The sequence below is a fragment of the Cavia porcellus genome, unplaced genomic scaffold (assembly GCF_034190915.1).
Source record: "Cavia porcellus strain 051 isolate PalLab524CR breed Dunkin Hartley unplaced genomic scaffold, mCavPor4.1 scaffold_4, whole genome shotgun sequence".
Taxonomy (NCBI): Eukaryota; Metazoa; Chordata; class Mammalia; order Rodentia; family Caviidae; genus Cavia; species Cavia porcellus.
Genome location: NW_026947487.1, coordinates 83,120,482 through 83,136,867, shown reverse-complemented (window position 1 = coordinate 83,136,867; position 16,386 = coordinate 83,120,482). Strand labels below are relative to the sequence as shown.

Here is a 16,386-nt window from a genome sequence, read left to right as displayed (position 1 = left end):
GTTAACAGGAGTAAAAGAAAATGGATTTGGGAAGATAAGAGGAAAGGTGACTGCCAAACCCAGGAAAACTTCAGAGATGAAAGTCTAGGTAGGGCTTACTTTGGCATCACATAGCAAAAAAAAAAAAAAAAAAAAAAAAAAAAAAAGAAAGAAAGAAAGAAAAAGTCTAGGAAAAGAGAGTAAGACGAGGCAGTATCATCATGATATTCTTCAGGTACAGGACACAGTCTCACAGATTTCGAGGCTGTACAGGGGAGGAAAAAAGGGAAAATGAGCATGTTGATTCATTACTTTGAATACAGTGGCATAGGCAATTTCCAATGTCCTTAGCAAAAGTTAGTGTTGAAACACATACGTTTCTCTGTAGTTAGAGAAGGAACAGGACAGGCTGTACCTCCCTTTGTGGTTTCTGTGGCTACATCCTATATTCCCTCTGCACCTCGGTGAGTTTCATTTTCCTGTCCTCCATCTGGCTTCCACTGCTTGTGGTCTGAAGGCTCGGAACACCTGGGGTTCCCTGTTGCACTTTAGAAGCAGCGAGAGTATGGCGGGGTTGGTCTGAGAGGGGAGAAGTTGGACTGAATCAAGCAAGGGATTGTAGGTGTTAAATTAGACTATTTATAATCAATTGGTAGGGAAAGCGCATATGTTCTTAACATGCTGGTTGTTTTCTTCTGGGAAGGATCTGTAGGTGTCATAAAATAACATCACCGGGGAGGATTTTCCAGACTCCCTAAGAGCTGGGTGTGGCACAGTGGAAAGCCCAGAGGCTTGGGAGCCACCTAGATGTTCCTGTTTTGGAATTCTCATTATTTTATTCATTATTTTATCTTCCCTATTTCTTACTTTGATAGGAGTGAGAATATTTTCCTTTTAAACTGCTACAAAAGTTAAAAGAAAAATGCAAGAAGGACCAATTGCTAGAAGCAGAATAGGTAGTATCTATTGGATCTTTCTTATGGTTTGTTCACCCAACCCTAAACCACAGAAGGAAGATTTCTAGTGTGGAGTAGTAGTGGGGATGCCTATGCAGCCTTCACTTTCTCGGTGTCTCTCAGGTGAGATGGACACATCAGGGAAAGGGGCCTTTACTAGGAGCTGGGACATACCCATTAGCAGGTATTTGAGGACATTGAACCCAAGGGTGTTTTGGTTATGTCCCTCTTCCTATGCCTCTAGAGCTCTGTTCTTAAAAACACTATTCCTTCTGTCCTCTTAGATCTTCTGAAACAAGCAGATAGGTAATTACATCCTTTGGTCAAGATAAGGGATGACCCTGCCGTGGCTTGTCTATGATTGCCAGAGCTGTCGTATACCTTCATCAGTGCCCGGCTATAGTGTCTGCTTCTGGGAGGCTGCTTTCTTGAGGGCCCCAGACTGGAAGGGTCAGGCCACTATGTCCCAGCAGATACCCCAAGAGCTGAGACCTTGTGCTTGTCCCATTACGAGGCCTTGGGGTTCAGATGCTTGGGAACCCTTTTGACTCTTTTACTGTAGCATTCATCATCCTGTGAACCTGCATTCTGGCTGCTGTGTTGTGATCATGGATCCAATAGGGACATCTGGGACTCAATTCCTTGCTAAAAGCATGGCTCACATTTGACTGATGGATGAAAATGCTGGATGTTTATCCACCAATCGCCATTCCTCAAAGTTGTTCAAAGTGGCTCTTTCCTAGGGCATTAACCTGAACTTTTAGCATGCTCCATGCTACTGGCTTGTTACTGTCAGCAAATAATTCCCTCAGATGTCAAGACACAGATATTTGAAGTGGCAAGCTGTCACCATGTAGGAAGACTGTTGTTGATGTCCAGGGTGGGCCATAGTATTTGTTGCAAACCTGTGATTCTCAAGCTATTATGGATTGGTCTGTCTCCTCCTTTCATTCCTTTCCTTATTCATTTGTTGAATACTTACTGAGCATCTACTATATGCTAGGTGCTGTGCTGTATTACAGATCTACTAGCCAACAGATAACTTAGTCCTATTCATCAAGATGTAGATAGATAATCATCCCGGCATCAATAAAAAATGCCAGAGAATTTGAACTTAGGCCCAAAACACAGTTCAGCAACTGTATTTCCCTCTCAGCTATTTTAAGTCATGTCCACATTCACAAGTCTAACTGAGTTCTATTTCCTGCTATCCACATTACATTGCTTCTTTCCTATCTCCTGACACGTCAGACACAAGAAACCCCCCAAACCTATTTTCTTTCTTATGTTTTGTGTTTACCATCTAACCATTTGCCCTGAAATTCAAGTTTGTTCTCTCCCACTCTTCTTGTTTTGTCCCATGCAGATGATGACGACACACATGCCAAGTAGCAGAACAACACAAGATCCTCTGAGCACTGTGCATAAATTGAACACTGAGCACTGAATCCTTTCAACCCTGAAAGGTACAGATTCACACTGTCCTCATAATACTTACGAGAAAACTGAAAGTGAATCATGGTTGCCGGCCAGCATATGACAGAGGCAGCACTGGCCCAAGCAGCCTGTTTCCAGAGCCAGCTCTCTTACTCATCACCACGGTGCCTCTCAGCCCAGTGCAAGAGACGGGTGCTGAGCCAAGAGTTCTACCATTAATCATATAATTACCACGGTGCTGAGTGCTGAAAAGAAGGACAAGCACCTTCATTTGCCTAGGATAGCTCAGTTGGTGAGGGAATGCTTCTTTGAGGAAGTACCCTTTATAGGAGCCTTGTTGGGGTGCTTTGCATGAAATCAGCAGGGTGAATGTGGGAGAGGGAGCAAATGCCCATCATAGACCCCAAAAGATCATGTTGCTGCTACCTTCTCTGCATCCCTTAATGAGCACTGTGGCCTGTTTCCCTTTAATTTAATTCTTTTCCACAGTGTATTAACTGACCAGAAGTTGCTCTGTTTGCTCCCACATGCCTCTGTCCAAAGATTGGCTAACTTTTTTTGTACAGGAAGGTAATAAATATTTTAGACAGTATGGGTCAAACTGTCTCTGCAACTCATCTCTACCGTAGCCCTGCAAAAGCAGCTGCAGACAGTATGTAAAGGGATGAGTGTCACTGGCTGTATTCCAATAAAACTTTATTTGTGGGCTCTGAAATTCAAGTTTCATATTCGTGCATACTTAGATGTCACAAAGTACTATTCTTCTTGTGATAGTTTTCAACCATATAAATATTAAAATTGCTTATTCTTAGCTCACAGTCTGGCTGGACTTGTCCTGTGACTGTAGTTTGCTGACACCGTCCCGATTCACATTTCCAACTGCCATGTGGACATTTTTTCCCCCTTTGGTTACTCCATAAGGCCCCTGCAAAGTGAATGTCTCTAAAAGCCAAGCTTACTACCCTGATAAAATCAACTTTTATTCCCAATATTCTGATTTCTGTTAATGACCATCCACTAAGGGATGTCAGGGCAGGGAACAAAACAACCACACAGTGTGAGAACCACCAGCAGTGTCCGGCTGTTACCATCTTTCAGAGCTGTGCACCACTTCCTTTCTTTGCTTAGCACCTGCCCACCCATCTCTCCTTACATTTTCCCTGAGACTTGTGTCTACTGTCGTCGTTTTGTCGCCTCCCACCCCTTACTGCTTCCAACCTACCTTCCAGCCCATTGCTCCACAAAAAGGGTTCCCACAAAGGTCGTCGATGACCTCAGTGTTGCTGCACCCAAAGGACACTCTTCAGCTCTCATCGTACTCGCAACCAACACCACTGACCTCCTCCTTTGACACCCTCCCTCTTGCTTTACTCCTTCTCTTTCTCCTGTGTGTACTTCATTCCTCTCATTGGTTCAACAGGTTGGAATTCCAAAAGGCTAAATCCAGGGTCTGTTTGTCTTTTTCCTTTAGCTACTTCGCTTGGGCAACTCTGTAGCTCCTGTTCCACGGCTACCTGAGCAGCAACCCATACCTCTAACTCTGTACCTAACATCTCCTCTTGAGGACTTAAAGCTCCTCAACTTTATACCCTGTCATGGTTTATGCCTCCAAGCCCCATGAATTATGGACTCGACCAAATCTAGTGTTTGTGATTGTTTCGTTGTTTAGCATTGAGATTTGAGGGCTACACCCACCCAAGGGTGGAGCCAGTATATGATGTAATGAAGGGAAGAAGATGTGTCTCTTTCTCTTTCTGGTTTGTGCCTTGCAGTTTGCAGCTGCTGTGAACTGTGGCCCCATCATGCCATGCTGCCATGGAGCCAACTGAGTGTGGCCTGAAACCTCCAAGAACTGTAAGAAATAAATCTTTCCTTCTTTCATTTTGGGTATCAGGTATTTTGTCCCAACAACAAGTAAAAAGTAGCTAAGACACACCCCAAATGAAAATCATTCACTCAGACCACTATCCACTCAATAAACAAGCAGTTGCTGAACACTAGCTTGCTTATCTGTCAGATGGTGTCTGAGTAGCTGAGGACACAATTTCCAGTAAGAGGAGACAGCCTCATGTCACATGGTGCTTATTGAGGGAGATACAATATTAAGTAAATAGTCATGTTCCTGACTGCCAGTAACTCACTTTTATCATCATGACCCCCTACATTGCCCTCATCTAGAGAACGAGCTCTATCCAGCCCTGAAATCCAAAGGTATTCTTAACACCTCCCTCTTTCTTACTAACCCCGTCCCCTCAATGCACCTTCTGGTCTGGTTGACTCATTGTATTTATGTCTAAAGATTTGTTGTTATTTGCCCCCTCAATAGTTCCTGCAGGGAAGGGACTCTTGCTGAAAAAAATAAAACTCAAAATTCTGTCATTAGCTACTAGACATTAGCTGGCAGAAAATAAGTGTCCAGTAACTAAGTGGATGGATAGTTGGATGAAAATGAGTGGTGTTTTCTCTGCCTGAATCAATTTCCTTATTCTTCTTAACACTCCAAGGCTGCCTTCTGCAGGAAGCCTTCCCTTGTGCTTGGTGGAAATTTACCTCTCTTCTAGGTCCCTGTCTCTAAATGTATCTCTGCCCCAGGCTCATCTGTCCTCTACCTGAGTGTTCATAGCAGCTGTGGTCCCCATGGTCTTAATGTTTCCTGAGACCCAGCGTCTATTTTGTTCATTTTCATATCTTTCATTTGACTTGTTGTCGTGGACACAGGAGCATGGTAAATACTTGAAGTGTTGTTTTGTATAATCCAGTTTATTGTAATCCTGACAGTGATCCATCTTCTGAACGTGGTGTAACAAACACTGAAGGGGACTAGCAAGAGATGCTCTCTGCCACTTCTGCCCTTATCACTTCGATGATCCTCTTTTCCTACAAGCTTCTCAGCCACACGACAGGATTTCCTCTCCTGACCTCATGGATGCAAAATTTCCTTATCTTCACTGTCACTTTTCTGAACAGGTGGTTCAGCAGGTCTATTACCAATTTTTTCACTGTCTGGGGGATCCATTCCATCCAACCTGCTGATTTGCTACATTTAATTTTTCTGAGAATTTTCCTACTTGCGTTTTTACCAACAGCTGTGTTTACAAGGCCTTAATTACTGCCTAATTGTATATACCAGCCCCTCCCCCTTCATTTATCCAAAGTCTGGTTACTAAAACTGGAACAACGTAGTTACTCAGCCTTTCCCCCTCCCCATTGCCCAGAAATGTTTAGGATGTAGCTCAGCGGAGAGTATTTGCCTAGCATGTGCGTGGCCCTGGGTTTGATTCTCAGAACCAGAAAAAAATGTTGAAGTAACTCTCCTGGTGTACCTGCTCCTAAAGTAGTAATCTCATCTTAAAAATGTATCATATGACTTTATTACAGCCTGGCTGATGTTTTGTATTCCTGATTAAATTCACTCATTCCATCTCCCAGTTCTGGGTCTGTTCCCTTCAATATTTTTGGCTGTGCTGTGTGCACCAGTGTCTTTGGCTGGTTGGAAGAGTAGGGTGTTCTGTTTAACTGAATATTCTGATTAGCTGTGCTATGCTAATTGGTATGCACAGGCTCCTGATTGTCATAAAATTAAAAGTAGAGTACAGTTTCTTTTGCTATATGGCTAAGTTAATTGTTTAAACCACTAGTGATGCTTTCTACATGCCAGGTGCTGTCTCAAAGGCTTAACACACATTGCCTCATTTAATCCTGACAGACATCTCACAAATTGCTATAGATGAGAGTGCCATCTTATAGCACAGAGATGCTAAGTAACTTACTTAAAACCAGGGGGACTCATGAGTGGTAGGATCAGGGTTTTGACTCCAACGATTTTAACTATCATTATGGATTCGTTGTTACTTTTTCTTTTTGGTGTTGGGGACTCAGCCCAAGAGCTCATTCTTGCTAATGAGCATGCATTGTACAACTATGCTGTGTCTTCTCTTCTTTGTGCTGGAGTTCTTGATTTCCTTGTTTCTTATAGTTTAGAGTGCTCCTCAGCTCTGTTAGTTCTTTCTTCCAAGTAGCCATGAGTACCCGGTTCATCATTGTGCCAGGTTCCAGCTGGTGTAGGGACTTGGCTGGTTTATCCTGACTTTCTTCCCTTTGTGATCTAAAATTCTGGGCTCACAGGACTGTGGGAATTGAGAGATGAGTGCACACAGAGCTGGTTTTAAATCTTAGTTCAAATACCTTGACAAAAATCTAAGGAACTCAAGCTGCACTGATATTGAAGTCAGGATCAATTGGTCCATCAACAAATCTTTATTAAATTCCACTAAACACAAGTCTACATGCTCAGTGCTATGGGCAGCTACCTGAGTAGCAGTGGTTTGTGCTGTGGCATGGTGATTTTAAGCTTCTGATGAAAAATACTATTTGTGGCATGCCAGAGCTTATGGGCCTGACGGCTGCTAAGTCTTCTTAAGCCTGAAACTGAGATTTCAGGTTTTTCTTGAGGGAAGAAGAAAACAAAACCAGTACCCATCTCTCTGAATGGGAGGGTGTAAATTGAGCTCCTGTGTTATGCAACAGTGGGAATTGGACTGAAAGTGGCTTCCCTGGAAAAAACAAGAAGCAAGAAGCCACTTGAGCTTTCTACTGGAAAGAGGGTAAAGATGAACTTAAAAAAAGAAAGAGGAAAAAAAAAAAAAACCCAAACATTTCCATGGAATGTCTCAACTACATGTATTTTTCTTTTAAATGACTCTGAACTTATCTTGCCATTTGGAAATGTTAAGTCTGGAAAGGGCAATTAGCAGAGGGACATGTGGACTCGTTGAGAATGTGAGAGTAGTGCCAGAGACAAGGAAAAGGTAATGGACTGTCAAAACTTGCGTGGCTGCCTGGTATCAAGTGTAGGCCATATCTGAAAGATCAGTAGGCGGGAGTGAATGTGTGCGAGCACTGCACTTGCAGAGAGAACCCAGAGGTGCAGTTCTGAGGGCGTACAGAGCTCTGGCGCGGCTAGCTGTGGACTGACACTATGGGGAGATTCAGGACTAGGGATTTTCAGGATTGTTTTTTTCTTCTGAGACCCCATGCTATAAAATAGAACACTTGTGACTTTCCAAAATTATTATGTTAAATCTTGCTACCCAATGTGATGGCATTTGTTTTCTTTTTTAAATTTTATTTTAAAGAGAAGAAAACCAAACAAAATAAAACAGAATAAAGCCAATCAAAACAAGACAGTGAAAATGATGCAGGACTTCAAAATAGGGTAATAGGTAATCAACAATGGTTACCATAATGCCTCTTGTTATCTTCAAAATTGCCATCCATACCATCAGACCTAATAAAATCAAACAAAACAGAACAGAATAAAACCAATCAAAACAGAACATTGAAAAAAGCAAAACAATAAAATGGAACAAAACAAAACAGTGAGAACAATATTGGATTTCAAAAATTAGACAGAAGGAAATCTCTCATAGTTGCTATATTGCATATTGTTATCCTCTAAATAGATACTCAGACTCCTGGTGTTCAGGGTGAAAAATCAGACAATACAAGAATTAAATTGTTTTTGTTTGTCAGTTGCTATCAACTTAGCCTGTGATATTCTGAGCCTGCAAGCCAGCTGGCTCACAGGAAGGGTGAATTGGCTTCTTGTTTCTCTTTCTGGTCCCACATGGCTGCCACTGGCTCCCAGAAAGGGCAGGTTGGCTTCAATGTGATGGCATTTGCAGGTAGGCATTTGAGAGGTGATTAGAGCATGGAAGCAGAATTGTCATGGATGGGATTTGTACCCTAATGAAAGAAGCTCAACGGAGTTCTCTTGTCACTACCATGAAAGGACTCAGTGGGAAGATGTATTTGTAGCCTAAGAAGTGGGATCTGCCCCTGCAGAGAATCTACTTTCACCTTGATCTTGGCCTTCTCTCCTTCTAAAACAGTGAGCAACACATTTCTGTTGCTTGTAAGCTACCCAGGCTCTATTTATTATAGCTGCCTGCACAGATTAAGAGATTCTTAATCTTTACAGAGTTATTTGTGCATTAACTCTGACAATTTGCTCCTTACTTTACCTCCAACTGGCTTGTCAGCCTCATGATGTAAGTGTGCTCCAGAACTAGGATGCATGGGATCCCATCCCTAACCAACTTTGTGACCCAGAGCAAGTGACTTAGCCTCCTATGCTTCAATTTCTCCATCTCTGAATTGAGGATATTAACTTTACCGATTTCAGAGAGTTCCAGGAAGATTGAATGAGATATGTGGAAGCTGCTTAGAATGTGCTTGTCAGACAAGTTCTTAAAGAAGTTAGCAGTTACTATAGTATCATTATTTCTATTATGACGTACTCCAGTGTATACTGGAGTAGTTCCAAAGGACCGGTATAGGGGGTAAGGGTCAGGTAGGATCAAGAGCTGTTAGCTACCTGAGAGAGGCAATCAGATACTGGATAGGGCTGGCCAAAAAATTACAAAGGCTTACTGTGCTCATGGATAGATTATCATCATCATTATTATTTTTATTCTCAATTTCTTTTAGGGAAGTATCATCATTATTTGAGCTCATGAAAGACAACTATTTATAACACTGTTTATATACAGAGAAATCAAGAAGAAAAACAAAGAGATTTCGACTTGAAGTAGAGGAGTCTAAATGTAGATAATTTCAACTCCTCATTTCAAACCACTTTTATCATCACAAATAAACAAAGATGGGGAAAGGAAATGAAATACCACAGGTAGCATTGCTGGAGATTGATTACAACCAGGAAGAAGAGAGGTTGGATTCTGAAAAACTTTTTTTAGACTACTCAAACTCCCATGTCTAACTGCATTTAAGGCTTGATGGGCTGTTTAATGCATGATTGCTGTAAATATTTATTTTAGTGGTCATCATATCACATCTGCACATAGCATGCTAGGTTTGTGAAGGCTCAGGGTTTACAGGGCCCCTGAGTGCTTCAGGGAGAAGTTTGGAAAGCAACATGGGTGGTCTGTTATTGTGTGTAGAATGGGGTGTGTTTCTCTGAGGACAAATTTCTTTTAGCTGTGCTGCAAGGTCTAAACAGCTACCAGGCAGGGCAAGGTTAGTCCATGTGCTAAACTATGAAATCAGCAGTGGTGGCTGACCTCAGGTGATGGGATGTGTAGAGAAGTCTGAGACCATAGCCTCTTTTATTCCAGGTCTTCAGAGCCTAGCCATGGCTAGCTGGACCTTTGCAGAAGTGGTACCAGTGAGGTATCCAGCTCACCGAAGCTGGAGAACCATATTGCGCTTGGGAGAGAAAGCTGTGAGAATATATGTCTTATGCAGGTCAGGAGGGTTCTGGCCAACTTTCTGCTGAGAGGCTTGGGGAAGCAATAGATATTGGGAAAAAATAGAAGTGAGCCTCCTCAGAGACTTTACAGCATTTGCTTTTTGATGAAGAGATCAAATTAAATTGAGAAGGACAGAAAAGAAACCTGGCAGGATTCCTTTGTAAAAGCAGAATGAAAAACATCTGAAATAATCTGCATCTTGGGTAAAAGTACATATTTCCTGAAAGTGAGAAAAAAACCTTGTGTTTCTATAGCACTTTTCCTCCAAAGGCATCAAAGCTCTTTGTCTGTCTCTTTTTCTTTCTTTCCTTCCTTCCTTCCTTCCTTCCTTCCTTCCTTCCTTCCTTCCTTCCTTCCTTCTTTCTTTCTTTCTTTCTTTCTTTCTCTTCCTTTCTTCCTTTTTTCCTTCCTTCCTTTTTTTTTTTTTTTTTTTTTTTTTTTTTTTTTTTTAAAGATTCCTACTTCTGAGAATAGAATCTGGTCTGGAATGATGGTTAATCATAGATCCAAAGGGTAGAGCCTTAGACTTCAGTTAGACATATCAGTTGGCTTTATCAAGAGGTGAGCTGAGCACTTGGAGATGGCAAACCTGTTCCATTTAGGATTAAGACTGCAATATAAGGATGCGCTGGAGTTATTAGTGTACAGGCTACACATGCTGACAGGGAAGCGCTGGTCCTATAGGACCTTCTATGTTTTGGATAGAGATTCAGTAAAGTCAACCTAAATATAGAACGATAATTACAGTATCTATTGTTCTCTCTCTCTCTCTTTTGGCTTCTGTTCACATCAGCGAGTGGTAACCAATAATTTGTAGAATTTATGTTTAGATAGTGTATTTCTTGGGAAGGGAAATCTTATAATCATTTTAGCTTAAAATTGCTATTACAAGTAAGATACTTTACCCCCGTGGACCACTGCTCTGTCTAAGATATTCTCTGGCCTCCCGTGAGTTGTTTTGGTTCTGTGGTTTTCTCCATTTGGACTTCTCTGCTGCAAGTCCAGGCAGTCTTAGATGGTCCTGAGGTGGCAGCTGGTGGGCAGGTAATTCACTGTGGCCTCTTTCCACAGTGCTGTGGCCAGTTATTGCTCTAACTATGTAGCAGCATCCCTGGGCTTTCTCATCTGTAGAGCATTTTCTTTCTTTTTATTCTCTTATCTTAGACCTTAGGCCATTAGATTATTAGTATAAAAATGCCTTCTAGCCAACACTCACCTCTGATTTTTCATCGGATTTCAGAAAATAACCTCTACAACTCTAATATCCACTGTAGAAAACCCATCTAATTGGAGACCTGACAAATTGGATGTACTTTTTTCTCCTCTCAAAACAGACACCATGTCTAGACTCAGTCTCTCTCACTGTGGCTCAGTTGATTTTTCTCTTTTTCTTCTCTCTTTTCTCTTCTCTTTTTTCTCTTCTCTCCCTCCTCTCTCTTCTTCTCCTCTCCTCTCCTCTCCTCTCCTCTCCTCTCCTCTCCTCTCCTCTCCTCTTCTCTCCTCTCCTCTCCTCTCCTTGATGGTGCCACTTGGGATTGTATCCAGGTTTTCTGTAGCAAGCATTTTTATCACTGAGCTATTCCCCAGGCTTTATTTCTTACCAGTATCAGGTAGATATTTAGTAGAACTTCAGGGGAGGATTTGGATATCAACAGTTTGAAACTTCTTAGTTATCTAGCAGTGAGACCTGCCTTCCATGTGGTTTAGGAAGAAGTCCTCCATCCCCTTATAACTCCAGCTTTTGAAGTGTCCCCAGCTCTCGTCCATCCAGGGGCCTGTGTTCCTGAATGTCTTTAAATAATAGACCGATTGCTATAGGCTTGTTGCACAGAGCCAAAAACATTGATATCTTGTGCCTTTGATTTTTGTTATGAAATAAAAAAGGGAAGAAAAAAGAGCTTTGATGCCCTTGGAAGAAAAGTACTATAAAAACATCAGTTTTTCTCTCACTTTTAGAAAATTTGAACACTTACATTATTTCAGATGTTTGCATTCTCTTTTACAAGAAAGCCTGCCAGGTTCCTTTTCAGTTCTCAACTTAATTTGATCTCTTCATCAAAAACCTATTTCTGTGCATTTTTATTTTCTATGCTGTGCTATGGAGATCTTAGAGGACCGCAGCGTAGGAGCTTGAACTTGAGCACGTGATTTGGGCACCACTCAGAGGACATATAAGTGCCACAGAAGGATGTATGAGTAACAGAATGACAACTGTAGGACCCATGTATATGGGGGAGGTCCTGTCTTATTGAAGGACAGGGCCATAGCATTGGGGAGCTGTTCTGAGGATATTAAGTGGAATGTCAGGTGTGCAGACATGGTTGAGATGGAGGGAGGATCCATACCTCTGTGCCCTCAGTCCAGGCAGTCTGCCTGGGGATAGTGGATCTTCCGGCTTCATCTAAAGATCGCCATTTTAGATGTTGGGGTGTCTCTTTCCTTTATCCCATTAGAGTTCTTTCCCTGTAGTTTCAGGTTTGTCATTGTTGGGGGTAGACACTGACATTCCAGTTCCTCGGCTGATAGTCAAGGCTTGAGACAGCTGTTTCCTTGTTTGATTATCAATATCAAGTTGGATGTCACATTCCCAACAATTATCAGTGAAAGAACAATAGTGTCTTTTTATTATTCTTTGCACTGAAATGAGAAACCAAGAGGCAGTAGATGTGAGTGAACATAGCAGATTATATATGCCCTGTAATTTCTGTCCTTCCCCCAAACCACTAAAATGATGGTAAAGAAAAAGTATAATCCTACAAGGACCAAAAAAGTGGAGAGAAAATGATATCAGATGAAAAAGATAAAAAATTCTTGGAACAGAAAAGTGGAGAGATGAACACTTGCTTGGCAGAGGGGAAGCTAAAGAGAAGCTAGCCCACTTACATCCATGAACCAGCTCTCAAAGCAGTGAGATAGTGGTGTGCAACACTAGTCGATGGGTTGAAGATGTCACTCTCCTTTGTCTCAGGAGATCTTTCTTAGTCCAAACAGCCGTCAGCTGTTCTTTCCCTGCTCCACCAGGTAATAGAGGATTTAATCCCCTAATATTTCAACCAGGGAGACTCTTCACATTGAGAGAACAGTGGCAACAGTGGGGAGCTGGATGGGAAGTAAGTTAAGGTCTAATTCTCTTTTGCTGGATGTGTCCTGGGATGCTGACCCTCATGTCCCTGCTCCCTGAAAGTGGAGAATCAGTGATTCCTCCCTTGAGACACAGAATCCCTAAGAGGAAAGACCCGAAGATCCTGACATGAGATGGCTGATTCTGCTTTGTGACCCCACAATAAAGTCACCACTTGGAGACAGAACTTCTCACATTGTAGCACCTGTGGAACAGACAGTTTAAGGACAGCAGGAAGAAATCATAGCCCTGACTGGACAGCCTAAGAGGGATGAGAAGATGGACCAGCCATGGCATAGGACTAGGATGTTGCCAAGAAAACATCAGAACTGAGATGAGCTTAAAATGAGGTCAGAAGATCAAATAGGAGGTTATGTGGGAAATATAGGAAGATAAAAATACATAAAATGCAGAAAATGGTTAGAAAATTAGAGGATTAAACTAGAAGGTCCAGTCCATGACAGTTAGTTAAAACAAAGTCTCTGGCAACTTCCTTTGGCAACCTGAAGAAACCTTAAGACCCCGTACTCAGAATTATGTTAGTCTTTTAAAAAAATAGACTATTTTAAAAGCAGTTTTAAATTTATAGGAAATTGGGGGGGGGAAAGGAAGACAGGAAAGATGAAAACAGTAATGTTTTAAGTATGTAAAGTAAAACTCCTTTTCCCTTAATAAACAACAGGGATAGCTCATCGTAATGGGACAAACAGTGTTACATCCTGTGTTTTTTTTAAACCCCTAATACAGTACTGGGGATTAAACCCAGCACTTTGTACATGCTAGGCAAGTGTTTTGCCATTAAGCTACATGGTCAGGCTTTTTAAATTTTTTATTTTGAAACGGAATCTCATTAAGTTGTCCAGGTTGGCTTTGAACTTGCAATCCTCCTGCCTTAGCGTCTCATGTAGCTAGGGTTACAAACATGTGCAATCATGGCTGACTATATTCTGGTTTTAAAAGACCTCTCAAGGGCTGTGGCTATAGCATAGAAGTAGAATGCTTGCTTAGCATGGACCGAGGGCCTGAATCTTACCTCTGGGGAAAAGCAAAAACTTTCAAGAAAAAAATAAATAAAGTATAAAAACCTTAGGGATACAAAGGAAGCCAATTTCATTGAAATACAGTGGTAAAAATATTAGAAAACAAAACAGTGATATAGTAATATATGTGCTTTTAATGAACACATTAAATAAGCTGTAGAGGCAAGTCTACTATAATTCTGAAGCAACAATAAGCACAATTGAAATATTCAGATATTTGCATCAGTGTGATGTGAGACAAACATGTCTGAGATTTCTGTAGGTGGCTAGTACAGAGCTCTACAGTTTTAATCAGACATTTGTTGAACTAGTATACTTAAAAACTGTCATAAAAATTTTAAAATTAATTTAAAAATAATTATAAACATAATTTAATTATTATTCAGGCAGAAGAGACTAATGGAAACAAATTTAGTGACTGATATAAAGTTTCTGTGAAGACAGGTTAACCACTTTAAAATAGCAAGATAAGTTTGCACATCAATTTACAATTTGCAATGTGCCCTTTCACACATTCCTCCATGTGATTTTCACAACAACCTGTAAGACAGGCAGAATGAATATTATCCTTATATTTGACTCACAAACGAGACACCAAGACAGGACCTAAAGCCAAGTCCTTGGGATTCTACTCAAGTAGAAGCTTCATAGGAAAGGAACACTGAAGCTTCCCACACATCACAGCAAGGCTCAAAGTCCCACTGATTTAAGACTACCCCAGAGTAGAGTGGTCATTGGAGGTCCAATTCTCAGACCAGTGGTAGCAGTTTAAAAGAGGTGCTGGGCTGAGGTCATTTTAGACGAGGTGTCCTTAGGTGATGGAAGGCCAGAGAGTTTCAGAGGGCTTCTCTTTAGGTACCTGGAATCTAGTCATAATTGTCCCTTTCTGAAGTCGTTTCCAGTTCTTTCCCTGCGTCCCTCCCCTTCATTGCTTTCCCAAAACCTTTGTCTTTGCTAGTGTAGTGAGCTATTATTTCACAGAAAGCCCTGGCAGAGCTGTCCATCATGGTGCCTGGCTTCCTTCTCCCATAGGTGGGCCAAGAACCACCTTATATCCCTGAATACATGCAAAGGGTGAAAACATTGGCTTCAGGCTTAATTAGGTGGCTTCCATGCAATCTTCTGATTGGAGGTGGAAAACTTTTTTTTTTTTTAAACATTAAGGTTTTGTCTGGAGTTGCTTGGAGCTATTTTCTGATGTAAAATGCTATAGGAACATAATGAAAATGAGGTGGAAAGAGAGAAGAAGAAGGGGGCCAGAAAGAAAGAGAGACAGAGATAAACACAGAATAATAAAGTGTGAGATAAGCATAAATATCTGGGATTAAGATTTAGGGAGGAAAAAAGAGAGAACAGAGATTTTGTGGCTCATTAGTGAATTTTGTTTCTTATCCTATAGTTTTTGTTCCTGGAATTCTTCCTTCCATTCTGTGAGCCACTTTAGTATATTTAACATCCAAGAAAGCCAACAATTCCCTTCTAGCTAAACCAGTTTGAGTTGACTGTCGCTTGTAAACCAAAGGGTCCTGATCACCAATCAATGGCCTGCAGACATTCATCAGGGTCAGTATTTGCTTATGGGACTCCCTCCTTCTCTTTCTTAAGGCTACAGCAGAATCCACTGCATCCTCCAACACCCATCAAATGTCCCAGCATTTTTCCTGGACTTCCTCAGACACATTCTCCAGAGAGGCCTTCTCCTCTTACTCCAACGTGTTATTTATTTATTTTGTTCTGCAAATGTCCACAAATATGGTGGAAACACAGCAACCAGTAGGGTGGAGGTAAAGATATGACTAACTGTGAGTTGCTATAAAAAGTAATCTATTTCTTAAAATAAATGAAAAGTTATGAGAGGTTGGAAGAAGGAGTGACCTTTATGTGTGGGGTTTGGAAGGGCTCAGTGGTGTTATAGATGGGAAGGGATGTGAAATTCAGACAGTGGACTGGAGGGGAAGTGTGCAAGCTTCATGGTGGGTGGACTGTTTTGGAGGGCAAGGCCCAGCATAGTGGGAAGTCAGATTTGTTCAGCCTGGTGCTGAGGCATGAACTAGCGGATCGTTTCCTGCTGGCATCTTGGGAGGTCATTTTGTTGTCCACCTCGGCATGGAAGGCACTGCACATTTGATTCTTAATGGTATGAAAACCTTTCCATCTTCATGCTGAGGTTGTGGCTTAGGAGGAGCCGCAGGTTCAGGATGACAGGTGGCTATTTTGTCTTGGGAACCAGAATACTTGTACTATCATCACGTGTAGGGTTCCAGGTGTGGTGCTAGTCCCGCACTAGGGTGGCACTACCTTTGTGGCTGCATTTGCTTGAGTCTAGGTGAAGGTAGAGGGGCTCTGCTTATAGCAGAAGGTGCTTGGGAGCTTGGCTGCCTCCAGGAACCTGTGTACTATCTGCTTCAGGAATCTACAGCCTCCAAAAAGGAAAGCTTCCCTTTCCTGGTGCTGTTTATTGGTTCCAGTTCAACTGGTTGAGATGGGTCAGCTTCCTATAAGATAAGTAATGAAAAGAACTGCATATTTTATCTGGTTCTGGAGAAGGAATTTTCAAACTGTGCATTGTATGTATCCCCAGAAAA

The 16,386-nt window shown here is 41.6% G+C and overlaps 1 protein-coding gene across 4 annotated transcripts in view; it reads left to right on the top strand.

Annotated features, from left to right (window-relative positions):
• Positions 1-16,386, top strand: part of Ces5a (carboxylesterase 5A) — a 333,638-nt gene that overhangs the window by 109,975 nt on the left and 207,277 nt on the right. The window lies entirely within an intron of this gene.